Below are 13,099 nucleotides of genomic sequence, written 5' to 3'. Positions count from 1 at the left end.
AAAAACACTTTTTTCAAGTTAGTGTTATATGCAAACATTATCTAGAAATACACTGTTGTTTTTAGGCAAATTTTAAAAAAGGCTTCTTGGTTTGTTTTGCTTTAAAATCCTTAGTGGAGGCTGGAGTTGATGGGCAGAAGTAACAGTGTGCCACCCACAAGGGTGAAGCCAATTTCCTGGCTTCTCATCCTCATCCAAGGTACGTTTCCTCTAGTGAGTCCTTCTAGATTGATGTTCCAGTTTCTCCAGCTACAGAACAAGACAGTTATCGAATATTTACCAGGATGCTCCCCCCACTTCCTTTCACTGGTGCACATTTGTACTGGCATTCCACATCCAGTCTGTGGCTCTCTGCCATCCCGAGGTTCCTCCTACACTGTGACACACTTGAAGGCAGGGCCTGTGTCCCAGGCCCCAGGACCAAGTCTGGCACATGACTGAAATGAACTGATTAACTGGGACTTGCAGTTTCCATCTAACAGGTAATCCTATCTAATAGACCAGTGTTTCTCAAACTGGGCTGTGAATTGAAATCACTTGGGGAACTAATGCATTTTTTAAGAAAAATTAAAATTAAAAATTAAAAAAACTAAATGCAATAACAATAAATAAAAAGAAAAGGGTGAATTCAGTCTTATGTTTAGTAAGAGGACATTTTCAAAAATGTTGCTGCATGGGTCCCAATTCCTGAGTTTGATTTAATTTATCTGGGATGTGACCTGAGTATCAGAATGTTTTAAAGCTCTCCACGTGGTTCTAAGGAGAAGCCCAGAGTTAGACTGGCTCTAATGCTTCCGAAGTAATGAACACTCCCAGAGATCCCATGTTCTCTGGGTAACTGCGATGTCCTAGGTTATCTCGGACAGTTATTTTCCTTCCCTCTAGGACCCCATTCCTTGCTCTTTTAGAATAAGCAAGGTGACCGTTAAAATTAGTTACTTGCTTCTAAACCAGTATATAAATCCATGCAACATGAAATGCTCCCCCAGCCTCAAGTGGAATGCATTTAGATTGTATCTGGAGTTGGATTTGAGCAACTTTCTTCTAGAGAGAAAAAAAAAAACATCTTACAAGCCCAGGCCCAGGAAACACAAGGACTCTGCCTGTGATACAGAGATCTTCCATGCCAGTAACCTGAAAAATGTAATCTCTAGAAGACACGCACACATCATGCTAGCATAATTTTATAGAGTAAGACCACACAGAGATGTTTTGGGAAGCCATTTTTACAAATAAATTGGCATGATTCTTGCATTGTTACTGAGTCCAAACTCAGTCTGCTCATTGCAAGACAGGCCAATAAACTGGGAGACAATGTGCTGCAGCAAGGAATAGCAACTTTATTTGGAAAGCCAGCTGACTGAGATGATGGCAGGCTAATGTCCTGGAGAACCATCTTCTCCAAGTCAGAATTCAGGCTCCTTTTCTACTAAAAAGGGGAGGGAGTGTGGTTGGTTGCTGCAAACTTCTTGGTGTGGGAAGTCTTTGTTCTTGCAGTGGTCCACGTGGGTCAGGTCACAGTGCCCTTGTAAAAACCAACAAAACAAATGCTATTTTCCATTCTTCAACTTGTTATCTTTATGTAAGTGCAGAGGTGTTAATACCTTTAAATGAGAGATCCTTGAGAACAGGCTCGCTTGTTTATTTCAGGCTAAAGGCAACATTGTTTTACAAAAGGTGCAGCGCCAGCAAGACTAAGCCTAGGAAACAAGGTACAGGGTTAAAGCCAAAGGAGCAGATCTGACAGGAGTCAGATGTGTTCTTTTCTATTACAGCATCAATAGACAACGTTTCTCTGAGCTCACTGGCCCTGTGCTCCAAAGTGAAAATTGGCTCCTAGTCAACTACAGGATAACATGACTTACAAGATCCTTTGTGTTCTGGCTCCTGCCTACCCTTATTTCTGTTCTGTTCCTCACCCACTCCTCCCTTTCCCCCTCCCCCCAACTCTGAGCACTTCTTACTCTGTGGATCCCTCCCTCAACCCTGAGAGCATGTTGCCAGTGCTGCCCTGACCCCACTGTGCAGCTGTCATTACTTACATTCTTGTCTCCATCAGTAGACTGTAAGCTTCTTGCAGGGCCATCCTCTGTCTTCAGGATCTTTTTATCTCTAACACCTGGAACAGAGCAGAGGCTGAGAAGACATTTGACTTGTTAAGTGATTAAACACCAAAGTCCATGCTCTTTCAAGAGCAGTCAGAGAATGTTAGGAGGTAGCTAAGTTGTCCTGATCAACCACAGCTCGGGGTGTGACCTGAATATGCAGACCTTGAGTCACTGCATTAAATAAATCCAAGAAAAAAAGAACAACATGAAAGGTGGCTGTGTGTTTTCAGACAGCACCAGCAGATTAAAGTAGTTTATTTTTATTAAGTCTGTTTTCAACACTTGATGGAGGAACTTTGAAGGATCAGTATCTGTGTTTGAATCTACCTGGAACACTGGTTAGTACTGATCTCTTTTATCTCCTTTGTTTCTGCCAGAAATGGAAAACTAACCTATGTGTCAAGGTTTAACCCCAAAGAACTCAGGCCACTATTTTTTTTAAGGGAGGCACTAGGGATTGAACCCAGGACTCTGTGCATACCAAGCACATGCACTACTGCTAAGCTATACCTCCCACCCCAAGCCATTTAGCATGGATTCTCTGGTATTCATTCAGCTTAACTTATTCATCTTGAATTGCAATCAGGTGGGGTTTTTTCACTTAACAATTTACTCACCTGCAAACAATTTGTACCAACAGGCAGATACTTAAGAGCCCACTGTCATCTGTGACAGACACTGTAGCCAGCCACTAACACGATTTCCTTGTCTTCCTGGGTAAGGAGCAAGACTACATGTTCCAATGCTTTGCCATCCTGTGTCACCTGACACTAGCCAGGGATGGATGAGCGGAAGTGGTGTGAGCCACTCCCAAGCTGGGCCCACAAACATCTCCAGTGCACACCGTCTGATACTTTTCCTTTCCTTTTCCACCAGCTTGAAGCCAAGTGGTGAAGACAGGCAGAACTGCCAGATGCGAAGAGCCTGCATCACCGAAACCACGTGGAGGAAAACCTGCAGGGCTTCGCGTGAGCGTGAGCGTGAGCGTGAGCAAGCATCAGACTTCCACTGCTTCACGCTACTGAGATTTGGGGGTATTATCAGTATGAGTGGTAACACACAGCCCCACCCCGGTACCCCTTCTGATGGAGCTCCGCACACTACAGATGCAGAAATGGGCACCCCAGTTGCCACGGGTGTCTGGGAGACTCAGCAAGCACTCAAGGCCTGGCAAGTGCACTGGGGATTCGGGCAGGTCGAAGTATACCCTGGGATCTGTACACATCTCTGACATGCCTTTACTGCGGAGTGCACAGGCTTCAATGGCAGTGGCAGCAAAAAATCCCGTCTGCCTTACATATCAAAGCAAATAAAGCTGGTATCTAGCCAACGATCCCCTAGGAGCAACCAGTGCACTTGCGTGGTGTGAATCATGCCTATGCAACACAACATGGGTACTGTGCATGTGGGTAACAGCTGAGTCACTGGGCACCAGCAGTCCAGCCAGAGAGCCTGAGTGGCTCCATTCCCCCCACGTGCTCTTCCACAGGCCCTCCCTCCTTCTCCCTCATTCACTGCCTGTCCTCTCTCTCTACTTCTTCATCTCTTCTTTTCCTCCTTATTTCCTGACTGTCCCTAGGTCACAGAGCATCCTGAAATGAAGCTAACAATTTAGCTCTTTAAACAGCACTCTCAATTTCATCTGCTGCTGACAGCTGATAAGATAGAAAATTTACCTCCTTTTCTCGTCTTTTCCCTCACTATACATTCAACAGGTGATTTTCTTTGGTTTTTAGAACACATCAGAATTCAACAGTCTGTCAAATGACTTAATAAAATCCAGTTCATACCTTCTGTTTGTCCATTTAATATATTTTTTCCTGTTTGATCTGCAGCCCCAGAAAAATGATCAACATACTTCTGTGGTAGACTCTCAGAGATACTCTGTTAAAATCAATATTAATAATGAGTTGCATAAAGATTTCCTCACCCCTTTCTAAGAAAATACCTGCATTTCTCACCTAATTTTTTTGTTTCCTCCTTTAAAAGCAAGTAGACTTAAAAATAAGAGAAGCATATCTTGGAAACCCAAACATTTAAACAGAAAACTTCACATACATTCTCTAGATCAAGTCTATCTTTTAGCTTCACCTGGCTTTTGACTCAGTAAATGGAACATGGAAAGCCAAGGTAAATATTTTCACAGACAAAATATTGACTTATATTTCATATTTCAACAGAGAATTAACTACAAAATGCCTAACTCCATTTTGCATTACCCCATAACAATGGAAGGCATTTTAAAAAATTGTTTTCTATGCATAACTGAAATGCTTTGCTGTACACCTGAAACTAACATTGTAAATCGACTACAATTAGATAAAAAATTAAATAAATATTTATTTTTAAAACAAATGCTTTAGTAAGTATACTTGCTCCAAATTAAAAATATTTCTAAGGACAGATACGGTTTTAGTATTAAAATAACATATTTGGCATGAAAAGCAACCTTGGAGTCTGTCACATTGAGTATTGACAGAACATTGTAGAAGCTGCTTCATTTCAGTAAACAAAGGCTTAGGACAATCTATTATTTGATAAAACATTTACTGGTAGGAAAAATGTTGAATAAATTAGCAAACTAGTAAGAAAAACACAGATATTTTAATAATAGCAAAAAACTTTAAATATAGTTATGCAACTTTTACAGAAAGTACAGGAAGCTTTAACAATAAGGGAAAAATAAGAAAATTTTTTTCTTAACCATCTGCATGTGCTAGGCCCTTATTATGCACTTTTTCCTACACACAACAATAATAAAAATGGTTATAAGGACAGTTACCCACTTGCTGATTCCTGGCCACTGTAAGGTGTTGGGGTACAGGAATGAGCAGATGTGACCCTCTGTGCTCTCTGTCCAGAACGTCGCTCCCCTGGGCCTTCACATGACTAGCTCCTTCCCTTCCTTCACTTGGCAGATTTGGTCACACTCACATCTGTGCTGACTACATAAATTCTGCACTTACTCCACCCATCCTAACTACAAAGTCCCCCACTGTGGTCTAACCTAACATTCTCCATGTTCATTATCTGAAGGACTTACTGTGACTGAGAGAGGATTCCTGTTTCCTTGTTCTTCTGTTCCTACCACTACAGCCTAACCCCTCAATTGGTACATTCAGTGTCTAACTGCCCAGCACACAGCTGGTGTTTGGGAACAAGAATTTCTTTAAGGTCAAAACATGTAAAATCTCAACACAAACTCAAGTACCAAAGCACTCTATACCTATCAGAGATCTCCAGTAATAGTCTCCTGAAACGTAACACACCCCAAATGAGAAACCCACATGTCTGCTCTGACTTTCCCTTGCTTAACTCTGCCATTTTATTGTCCTTCAGGTGTTAAAAAGTGTCCTCAACACTTAGTAAGTCATTCATTGCCACGGCAATCATCCTGTCTTACATTTTATAGCACCATTTACAGACAACAACGTTTTCACATTTGTTACCACGTTTGTTCATTACACATACCTGAGAGGTAGGTGTCAGTACCATTTTTACCAATGAGGTCACTGACAAACAGGTCAAACAAGTTTTTCCAAGACCCCACAGCACATCACAGAACCAGGGCAACACATCTGTTGACTTCAAATACAGTGCTGTGCCACTAGGCAGCAGCTACCTGGATTCCAGCACTCAGGCTCCTCTAGCCTCTTTCCACAGCTGTCACCTGAGAACAGGTCATCACTGCTCTATACCTACATTACTTCGAGCACGGTCACCGTAAAGGTACTCAATGCACATTATTTGAACTATCCAAAATGAGTTCTCCTCATTAAAACATCACTAAACCAAATTGTTAGTATTATAACCCCACAAATTTATTACTCTCAAACGCACTTTTGCTTCTTGGTGTTTTGCGCTATATACACCGGTTTTATTAGGTGAGCCTGGAAAATTAACAGAAGTGCACTATGCAGCAATATGACATTTAGTGCAGAATGATTTTATTAACTGTAGATTAAAAATATAAGAAGAAAACTGATGGGCAAATGCAAAGGTGAGACAGTAAATTCAAAGCATTCCTCCATTTATGTTTGAACATCACTCAATGCTTACATTTTAGACTGATGATGATGATGGTAATAGACAGAACCTCAGAATCCCAAGGAGATTCCGTATCTTCTTTTTTCCTAATTTCAATGCTGACATCATATCTATAAAATGTAGTCACAGATACATTGATGAGAACATTTACCACTGTTAATTTTAAACACACATATAAGCCTATCTCCATTCCTGAATATTTCAAAAAAATTAAGTGGCGCAAAAGAATTTCAGAGGGTTGAAGCATTCTCTGGAAGAAAAGCTTGGTCGTGGCTGGGATACTTATGAAGAAAGGTGGCAAAAGAAAAACACTTAGACTGGGATTTCAAAATGGTAGAACCGATAAACAAGATTATACTGTGTAGCACAGGGAAATATACACAAGATCTCATGGTAGCTCACAGGGAAACAAATGTGACAACAGATATATATATATTCATGTATAACTGAAAAATTGTGCTCTACAATGGAATTTGACACATTGTAAAATGATTATAAATCAATAAAAAAAGTTTAAAAAAAAAAAGAAAAACACTTTAAAAATGGACATCATATTTGGATCTACACGCTTCAGATTTTTTATATTGGCTTTTTTTTTTTAATGGAGGTACTGGGGATTGAACCCAGGAACTCCTGCATGTTAAGCATATGCTCTGCCACATACTAAGCTCTACGCTCCAGTGATGGGCAGGCAGGATAAGAAAAGCCTGGGACTTTGATGGACAGTTTGGGAAAGATTCCAACCACATCTTCATTTTCACCATCATAACTGTCCTCAAGAAAGGTTCTAATTCCTGGTCTCATAATGTCATATTTTCCTTATACTATTGTGAAAACAAGATAGAGTAGGTGAAAATATCTGTAATTTCAAATCAGTGAACAGCACAAGAACAACTTCAAACAACTTAGTTTTCCCTGGGCTGCTGAGAGCCATAACTTAGCTTTGTGAAGCTTGGTTTCAGGACATTCTAGAGAAGAAAATAACAGCTTTAAGAATAACAAGTATGAAACTAAATAAAACAATTAGAACATTCCCCATTACTATATGATTAAACACAAAGAGCACAGGCTTCGGAGTCATTCAGATGTGGGTTCCAATCCCGGTTCTGACCTTTGCCGACCTGCATCTTCTCCTGGGGTGAGGATTATGAGGGGTGACATCAGGAGCTCCCAGGTGTTACTTTCCTTACCCTTCACTGCTTATTCTACAAATACTGTGGTAGCCATTAGACTTTCTTGAGCAAAATGATCTAGAACAAAAACTTATCCTTGGAAGCTAAGAATACCATTGAAAAAAGTAACATTAAGAGATTAAATTGATTGTTGTATTTTGAAATGTGTCTGCATGATTTACATGTGCATGAATTATCTTTCACGAGGGGAATATGAGAGCTTATAGTTTTTAGCAGGATCTTATTTGGATGGGTTAGAACAGCAAACAGTGTAAGTTACTTCTATTCCAGGGGTCAAAAACCTAAAGACAAATAATTGTTTAAATTCAGCTCCTTCAAAGAAAGAGGAATAAAAACAAGAGAAAATCTGAGGGGCAACGACTCATGAATGAAAGCCACACACACTAAACAGAAAAAATTAGGTTAGGGGTAAATCATTAAAAATATAAAGTAAAATAAGTGGGGCAGGAAGAGGAAGAAAAGAAAAAAATGAGACATGACTAGCCCAGTACAAACTTCAGGCAAGAAAAAAAAAGAAAATTTAAAAATATACCTCAATAAAAAAAAATTAACTAGGAGTTCAAAACTTGTAGATACTGACAGGCATATGCAGAATAGATAAACAAGATTATACTGTATAGCACAGGGAGATATATACAAGATCTTGTGGTAGCTCACAGCGATAAAATGTGACAATGAATATGTGTATGTTCATGTATAACTGAAAAATTGTGGTCTACACTGGAATTTGATGCAACATTGTAAACTGACTATAACTCAATAAAATAAAATTAAAAAAATGAGTAATAAGGTATGTGGAGAAATACATATATTTCATACATATATAATAGATCAGCGATATATCAGCATTGTTAGGGATATACAATGAACAAAAGCCTGTTTTATGTTTTTATTCTATGTAAGATATATATAAATTATATAGATAAGTATATGTATTGTTCTTCAGCAAATTTTACAAAAATGCCAAAATGTGACATATATATGTATAAAACAGAGGCTTTTGTTCCTAGTATATATCCCTATTGATACTGATTTGTATTACTCTACAACTATTTGTTTATAAATACTACTATAATAAAGAGTTTCATTTTGTCACTGTAAGTCATTCAATTGAACATGGTCATCTATCACTACCTGAATGCTATAAATTACTACGAGAGAGAGAGAAATAGATTTTTTAAAAGTTCCTAACACATCAACTTTCCACCTGGAGAAAGAAGTGGTAATGAGAATTCTAAGGAGAATATATGGCTTGAAAAATACATTTAATGGAACATGAAATGGGGCTAAGGAGAAGGTTAAACAGTTTTAATCTAAAATTCTAAGCTCACACTTGGTGGACACTGAAAAACACACTGCAACCTCTTTCCTACTTATCACATACTTATTTATTTCCTTGCTACTTATGACGTACTTCCTCATCACAGCAACTGAACTTACACATCCTAAACAAAGGGAATAGAAATTTAAGTCATATTTTTAGAATTCAAATAGATTTCATGCACATAGAGTGTGCATATTATATTACCTGTAACATGATACAGAATTCCATTTGTCTCTTCATGTATTCACATTCAAAAAATACTAAAATGCATCATACATTTAAGGCCTTATCCTAGGTGCTCCAGGAAATGCACAATTATGTTTCCTAATCTCCAGCAGTTTATACTGATGCAGGGGCTACAAAATGAAAATTTAAGTATACTACAAAATGTCTGAAATGTGAAATTCTAGATGTGACACAAGGACTTTGAGGACATATTTGTTTAAACTATAGTACAAAAAAATTCTAAAGTTGTAGGTTTTATCACATGGTTCTTAAGAGTCTTCTTCGAGAACTAGTTATCATTTTAGAGGAAACATGTATTCTCCAATTATATGAAAGGGTTTTGAATGTACTCTTAATGGAATGATTTTTAAAACACAGAGGAGTCCCTTTATAATATGGATTTGGATAAACAATTTTAATTTCTAAATTTCTACAATTCCAGCTATTATTTTAGTCTTCATGCAGAATCAAAGATAGACACAGAGGGAAAAAACCTCTCTCCTAAAAACTCGATGGTACCAAAAAAAAGTGTCCAAGAAAAAAAATTAGACGATACATGGTATATAGTTTTGGAACTGAAAGGCCCCAGGAAGACTCCATGATTATTCCAGTAAGTAACTGTATCTACTAAACAGTTCATTTAGGCATGAGTGTTACAAAAGTCACGCCGGGATGCTTTAAAAGGCAGAGTAAGAATCCGTCTCCTTGGCAACATTTCATGCTTCCTCCATCGTGGGAGAACTTTTCCCAATACAATTTTCCTGTCACTATATGTTTTCTAGTCCACTTTGTCCTCAGATCCCATCTTCAGTATTTAGCAAAGTAAAAAGAAAATTCAACTAGTCATATTTTTATAAAACAGTTCACTCTGACCAAACTTCCAACACAAACATGCAACAGTGATAGGTAGACCACTGCTCAATTTTAAGAGTAAATACTACACAAAACTAAATTCAGAGCAGAATTAATTTCACGAGAACACTTTACCTTGGACTCAAAATCTGAGTCTTCATCTGATGAAGGCCACGAGTCATCAAGATCAGGTTTGTTGGGAAGCCCTTAGAGCAAAAATACACAACAAAAATGAGTGATTTCATTTCTTTAAACAAACAAAAAAATTCTGCTGAGGGACAAGAAAGCAGATTTAAGAGCCAGGCTGTCTGACGGTCAAGTCACAGGTCAGCTACTTGTGACCTATGGAACCACGGGTCAGTCAGTCAACCCTCCTGAACCAGAGTTGCCTAATGAGTGAAAAGTCAGCTGTAACAGCACAGCTGCTTTGCACAGCTGTTGTGATGACTGTGTGAGGTAACAGATGTGAAGCACATAACAGTGTCTAACCCAGAGCAGAACAGTCATCAAATGTTAAGTTTTTCTCTGTGTTCCCTTAGTCAACATATAATTTTTAAATATGCATAAAATCCTACCTGCTTAAAGCATCATCTTTCAGAACTCCTATTCACCCTGAAAGAAAAAAAAATACATTTTAAATCAGCAAAAGAGAAATAGAAAATATTACAAGTATAAGACAGAGGCTTTTTTCAAAAGCATTCCTTTGGGAACACACCTGGCGACTACCCTAGAGTGAATACTGAGTACACTACTGGTAGGCAATTAATACATAAGAGCCACTTCCCCTCCTTTGTATTTATCAAATGTGAAAAAAATAAATGCTATATATCAAAATTCGATACCTCAAAGTGAACAGCTCTTTACAAGGACGACAGTCCTAACCAAACTCTGTGAGGCTGAGAAAAACAAACGACATCATCAACAGAATCAGTACCATAAACTGGCACTGTCACGCTTAAATAGCACGGTATTTCTGGCCTGCCATCCTTTATATGAGGGGTCGGCAAACTACAGCCCACAGGACAAACCCACCCTGCCATTTGGTTCTGTAGATCTAGTGTTACCGGAGCACAGTCATCCGGTACTATCTACAGCTGCTTTCACACTGCAATGGCACAGCTGAGGTGACAGAACAGACACCACATGGCCTCAAATATGGGCTTTCTGACTCTTTACAGGAAAAGCTTGTAGATCCCTGCTTTATGTCATAACCAGAGAGCCCTAATACTGAAATCTAATCCTCTTTCTCATCTGCTCAGAATTCTCCAGTGAATCCTGCAGCAGGTATTACTGGCCCCCAACCTGACAGCTGTTCCTTTTTCATACTTCCTCCATTGTGGCTGTTACTAATCTAAAACAACACTAAGGTTAAAAAAAAAAAAAAAAGAACACACTACTGTACCTTTTCCACTTATCAACTGCATGTATATTTACCCCTTTCTTTACTAGAAATTCTGCCATTTGCTCTTTGTTTTCACTTACAGCAAGTAGCAGTGGTGTGAGGTCATCCTGTAAACAGCAAAAACAGTTTATAATGTACAAAATTACATATTTCAAAACTGAGTGTAATACTTGTAACAGTCTCTGAACTTAAGCATATCATATTCAGTAAATAAAGAGTGGCCCCTCCCCCTCACCTCTCTGGGCTCCTACTCTTTAAAACGTTCCTCCTTGACCTCTTCAAAAGATTCACTGTGAAGCCATTCTCTAAAACTCACTTCAAACGTTTACTGGCTCCAAGAAGCTTCCCTTCTACCGGTGTCTACCAGGCATTCCTGTACTTACCTTTTTGCTCTACTATTACTCTCAAAACTCTCAACACGGCTCCACAGAGAACCATTTAGCTACTGAGTCAACTGCATTTTTAAGGAACCAGACTGAGGGGAAAGATATACTGTCTGCAATATGCATAACCTATCCAACTACAATCATGACCAACCTCATCAGGTTAACAGACATTCCAATGGGAGTATGATTATTTGCATGTACATGTAAAGAAAAAGTTTTTTTTTAAAGCAACTTTTAAATTCTAATTTGAAAAATTCAGTCCCATTCTTGAGATTATAAAATGTGAACTAGATCATAAATTAATATCAACTGTCTTTAAAATCTTGAAATAGTTATCAAAATATACTATAAAACAGGAATTGTAAAGTCAAATGCTTACAGAGGCAAAGTAGGTGACCCGTGTAACTGAAGGTCCCAGGTAAGGACAGCAAACCGGAGAACACACACCCCACTAAGAAGGGGCCGCCTCTGCACAGCAGAACACACAGCAGCCTGGGCTCAAAGGGGACCAGATTTGTTTCTTTTGGAGAAGTCTGAAATGCACATTTCTGCATGAGTCTCCTAAATTTTAAATGTTGATTCAATGTGTGGAGGCAAACTGAACATATCCAGGGACCACGTTTAGTCTACAGCCCACCTGTATTTTTCTGTTTGCTGTGTTTCCAAACAGTTGGGTATAAAGCAAATATTTTGACATAAAACCTTTCCTTTCTTTAGTATCATACGTTTTACAGAAAATAAACTGGGCCCCAACATGTCATAATAATTGCTATTAAGACACAATACCCACCTCGAGAATTTTTCCAATGCCTACTAAAACTACAATCTGTGTTTCACAATTTCCCTTATTTTTAATGAAATGGACAAGTAGTTCATAAGATGGCTGAAACTAAATTATTAAAACAATTCTCATCTGTTACTAATTTCATGGGTTTGGATGTTTGAAACTGCCATCTTGTGTGGTATACTTATATGTAATAGAATACTATTCAGTCATAAAAAAAGAATGAAATAATGCCATCTGCAGCAACATGACTGGACCTAGAGATGGTCACACTGAATGAGGTAAGTCAGAAAGAGAAAGAAAAATCCCATGTGATATCACATAATATATGGACTCTAAAATATGATACAAATGAACTTATTTACAAAACTGAAACAGACTCATAGACATTAAAAACAAACTGATGGTTACCAAAGGGGAAAGGGGGTGGCGGGGGGAAAAATGACCAGTTTGGGATTCACAGATACCAACTACTATATATAAAATAGATAACAAAGTCCTACCGTGTAGTATAGGGAACTATACTCAATATCCTGTAATAAACCAAAATGGAAAAGAATATGAAAAATTATATGTGTGTGTGTGTGTATATATATATACATATATAAAACTGAACCACTTTGCTGTATCCCAGAAACAAACACAACACTGTAAATCAACTATACTGCAATAAAAATAATAAAACTGCATTTTGATTATGCCAGCACTCAGTGAATCTAACAGATATATTCCAAGAGTCTACCACACAGCTTTAACCAAAAGAAAGGCCATGATTTAC

General features: G+C 38.3%; 1 protein-coding gene across 8 annotated transcripts in view; it reads right to left on the bottom strand.

Annotated features, from left to right (window-relative positions):
* The window catches only part of LOC105103246 (transport and Golgi organization protein 1 homolog), an 86,357-nt gene that overhangs the window by 40,363 nt on the left and 32,895 nt on the right, over positions 1 to 13,099 (bottom strand). For 3 of the 8 annotated variants that reach the window (XM_064476976.1, XM_064476980.1, XM_064476979.1), the window contains exons 1-5: positions 10,325 to 10,459; positions 9,885 to 9,955; positions 6,168 to 6,265; positions 3,899 to 3,992; positions 2,043 to 2,119 (exon numbers count right to left, since the gene is read on the bottom strand). The gene's annotated coding sequence lies outside the window, so the exon portion shown is untranslated. Of the gene's footprint in view, positions 1 to 2,042; positions 2,120 to 3,898; positions 3,993 to 6,167; positions 6,266 to 9,884; positions 9,956 to 10,324; positions 10,463 to 10,591; positions 11,259 to 11,916; positions 12,071 to 13,099 lie in introns of those variants that run through there. The other 5 variants (XM_064476981.1, XM_064476978.1, XM_064476977.1 and 2 more) reach the window with 5 other exon arrangements.

This window comes from Camelus dromedarius, chromosome 20, assembly GCF_036321535.1.
Source record: "Camelus dromedarius isolate mCamDro1 chromosome 20, mCamDro1.pat, whole genome shotgun sequence".
In the NCBI taxonomy this organism is placed as follows: Eukaryota; Metazoa; Chordata; class Mammalia; order Artiodactyla; family Camelidae; genus Camelus; species Camelus dromedarius.
The sequence above is the reverse complement of the archived record's forward strand: the minus strand, read 5'-3'. Positions and strand labels throughout refer to the sequence as shown.